The following is a 4,528-nucleotide window of genomic DNA, read 5'->3' on the forward strand; positions in this document are numbered from 1 at the left end:
ATACAGTACTTGGAAGGGAGAAGAGAAAGTGAATCCCAGAGATAATTGGAAGGTAGAACAAGTCGATTGGATGGGTTGGTTGCTCAGCAGAAGGGAGAAGGAGTCCAGAAAGTTCTCAGGATTCCAGTTTGGGAGACCAAGTGGCCAATAAGCAGGATTGGCAGTGTGGGAGTAGGATCAGGTTCTGGAAGGGAACTGTGAAGTCCCCACGGAATGTCTGCTTGGTTATAATGTCCAGAATTTTAGGAGAGAGGCCAAGACTAGAGCTGAAGATGTGAAATACATATGAGATCTTATTAATCTGAAGTACGGAGGTACATAACACTGCTAACAGGGAAAGGGGGAGCAGAAACGTCTATGCTGGAAATTCTTGTAACTGCTTTAACAAGTGGATAAGATTCAGTTATAATTAGCATATTCTTTGTTTGAATGCAAATGCTCTTTCTTAAACTCTTCATTCTTAACTAGGCTAACACTTTCCTTGTTTCCACCAGTAATTTGCTTGGCAAATCCTTTCTGTACTATTACAGGCAGAGTCCTATTAAAAATAGTCTATGAAATACTCTATTGCCAAGTCGACTCTAGTCTAAAGCAGAAATGTTTGTATCTCTGCTAGGAAGGCCCTCCCAGACCTAACTGGGCTCCCAGGTCCATGGTATTTTCTATGTTTCTAACAATCAGAAATTTAGGTGAGACTGGTCAAGTTTAACATATCTAAGGAATGTCTATTTGGCTTGCAGAATATATTCCTTGGCTTTGCTTCCAAGTCCAGAACATCACATAGGGTTTGGCACGTAGTAGGTGCTAAACAAATGGTTGTTAAAGGAAAAAAACAAAAAACAAAAAACAAAGTCACGGTGGTGTACACCTGTAATCCCAGCTACTCTGGAGGATGAGGTAGAAGGATTTCTTGAGCTCAGGAGTTCAAGACCAGCCTGGGTAACGTAGCAAGACCCCATAAAAAAGATGAGGGGACATAAATGCCAGATATCAAGAACAAGGTGCTTCTTCCATTTTCTCATCCTGTTTTATATTGACAAAACTCAGAAATATTTAACAAAACCCTCTCAAGTGTTACTCCCCGGTGAATCCTCTGGCCACTCTGGATAGAATAGTCATGCACAATCTGCTTTGTAGACTGGGAGGAGGAGAGAATTGGTAAACTCAGGTAAATTGTATCATTGCTAAGCTGTATCTCAATTACTTACTCTTTCACCAAGTGGAAAGCAAGCTTAAACATTATTTAGCCCTCTCAAACATCTTGTTCAAAACTTCTTTTTCTAAACTTTTAAAATACAGAAAAATCATTGTAAATTATCCAGGTGTTGGGGTGAGTTTTGGGGGGAGAAGCAAGGGTAAGTGATGTATAAAAACTGCATGGCACTTTATTTTACCACTTACTAGTTTACTATCAAGATACTTGGCCTCGCCACAAATTACTTCCCCTACACTTACCTTAAACCTGCAGTCCTGGTAGACTTGTCAGTCTTATTACCTATATTGAGTTTTTCATCTCTATGCCTGAATTTATTCTGTATTTATTACAGAAATGCATAGCTCATGCATGTGCAACTTAGTGAATTTTTCCTCACATAAGCACTGACACAGGTCAAGAAACAGAACACTACCAGCATCCCCAAGAGCTTCTGTTGGTGCCCTTTTCCCATCCCCAAATCTTTTCCTCTCCCCAAATCTAACCATAGCCACCATTTTGATTCTAGAACCATAAATCTTGCATTTTGGGAGATTATAGAAATAGTTACATATGTTGCGTGTGACATATTCTTTTTTGCATCTGATTTCTTTTGCTCAAAGTTATACATGTGAGATTCAACCATGTTTTTGCATTTGGTGATGTTTCATTCATTTTATTGCCATATGGTATTGTATTAAATGAAAACACTACAGTATATCGTCTTCTAATAGAGATTTGTGGTGTTGTGAATTGTGCTGATACAACCATGCATGTCTGTGTATTGCTGGAGGTATTTCTTCTTCTTGAACTTTCTTCCTCCCCATCTTAACTCGAAAACTCTTTAATTCCTAACTCAGATTTTCCTACTCTGGCTGAAAGCAAGCTTCCCGATCCCTCAAAACTTCCATCTTTCTACTCTCCTAAAGTATATCTCATATATCACCAAATCGTTCCTTATATTAAGACCATTTGTACATGTGAATTATTTCTCCTATTAGATTATAAGCTCCTGAGGGTAGAAAATGTCTCATTTATCTTATTATTTCCAGGTACAGTGTCTTACTTATATTAGAAATTCAATAAAGTTTCTGTTAGTGAATGAATGGATGACTTAGAAAAATTTCTTTTGGATCTGTGAGACAGTGCATCAATTTTATTGAATATGCTCCATTTTGATGGGAGACCGATTAGCAATAAAATCTGGTCAGACAGTTAAATCATAGCTTATTTTTTTTCCATTCTACTGTAAGGCTTATGTGATCAGTACCTAAAATATCTAAAAATTAGTTTTTAAAAATCAGAAAATATGGTACTCTTGGATGGGAAATTTATAAATAATCACATATGCCACTCTGTAGATCCTTGACTGTATTGTTAGAAAATTGCTGTAGTTGGTGTTATTTCAACAAATAATTATTTTATACTCACTGTGTGCCAGACATCATGCTAGACCCACAATATGCTCCCTATTTATTTCATGTATGAACAGAAAAAAGGTCAGAACATTCTTTTTAGGAAGCCACTCTGAATTCTTCAGAATGACCATGATTGAGCTTCAAGTAGCTTCTTTCATACAAAGAAGGTCAGAACATATTATGCTGCATGAAATTAATTAAGACCAAGAGGCAAAGAGACAGAAAAACAACAGAAGAGGAAATGTTGGTGTTTAGGGGTTGCTAATCACTCACCAGTCTCTGTTTTGGCTTCTAAGCAATTAAGAGCAGACAAGAAGCCAAATAGAGATTGCAATATTAGCTTTTAATTGGGTAGGCTGGATTGGCAAACGTGACAGAACCTTCTGTTTCTTGCTACAAATGAATGCACCCACCCCAATCTCAGGCAGAGAAACGGGAGACGAGCAGGCCTGCCCCACAAGTATAAGATCAAGCCATGGAAAGCTGACCACTTAGGGTTAGGAAACAGAGGAAATCTCACTTCCCTGTAGACCAGGCTGGTGTTGAGGGATACAGAGCAAGACAGAGCATAGCTTGTTTTATATGTTTATATTGCTTTTTTTTTTTTTTTGCTGGCTTAATAATCTGATAATCATTTCTGATAATCATGCTGATGAGAGCTTAGGGGTGTTTTTCCCTTCTGGAGGAGCACTCCATCCTTTCTATGGAACCTTGAGAAGAGGTAGAGAGAGAAGACAAGAGATCAAAGGTAAGAGTTGAAATGAACATAGGAGATTGAGAGAAAAGTTGAAGCATTTCTTCCCCCTGAAACATAAAACGCAAGGCAATTGAGAAATGTAGAAAAGTACAGGCAAAACAGTAGTTGAGAAGATTTTTAGTGTGATTTAGGACACATTTTGAAAAAAAGTAGAGAGGTGTTAATTTGTAGGTGAATGGGAAAGAAAGAGAAATTATAAGAGATCCATTATCATTACACTATTTTGGTGGATGTCTATAGCCTGTAAAACATGAATTGATAATAGATGTTACTGGAAAAATCAGAGTTGCAAAAAACATTTGCCTAGCTTTGCATTGGATTCAAAGGAGAGGAAGAAGAAAGAAGAATTCTGCATATATTTAGTGGGAACAGTGGCTGATGCAGCAGATTGTTTTAGTCCATTCCTGCTGCTGTAACAAAATACCTTAAATTGGGTAATTTGTAAACAACAGAAATTTTATTTCACACAGTTCTGGAGGCTACAAAGTCCAAGTCAAGTTGCCAACAGATTTAGTGTCAGATGAGGACCTGCTCTCTCTTCTTTGATGGTACATCTTACTATATATTCTCATATGGTGGAAGGAGAGGGCAGCCCTTCAATCTTTTTCATAAAGGCACTAATCTCATTCAAGAGTGCAAAACGTTCATGACTTAATCACTCCCTAAATCCCCCACTTCTTAATCCTATCAATTAAAGATTAAATTTTAATGTATAAATTTTTAGAAGCATCAATATTCAGACCATAGCATCTTACCCCTGGCCCTTCAAATTTCATGTCCTTTTCATATGTAAAATACATTCATCCCAACTCAGAAACCCCCAATGTCTTTTTTTTAAAACATATTTTTTATTTTAAAATTGTGGGGTACAGTTAAGGGTCAGGTATATAAATATGCATCGTTCAGGCACCCTTGTTGATAAAGGGTGTCCCCCCCAGAGAGATATTGACTACCATTAATACCACCACCCTTGCCCTCCCTGTCCCCCCCATAGAGTCCCACCACTGTTGATCCTTTTCTTATAGTATTACGATAGAAGTTCAAAGTCCACTTATGAGTGAGAACATGTGATACTCAGATCTTTGTTGCTGTGAAGCACTCAGTATTATAGACTCTAGTTCCATCCAGGTTGCTGCAAAATTCATGATTTTGTTCTTTTTT

This window comes from Carlito syrichta, unplaced genomic scaffold (assembly GCF_000164805.1).
Source record: "Carlito syrichta isolate Samal-C Ts95f unplaced genomic scaffold, Tarsius_syrichta-2.0.1 Scaffold308261, whole genome shotgun sequence".
In the NCBI taxonomy this organism is placed as follows: Eukaryota; Metazoa; Chordata; class Mammalia; order Primates; family Tarsiidae; genus Carlito; species Carlito syrichta.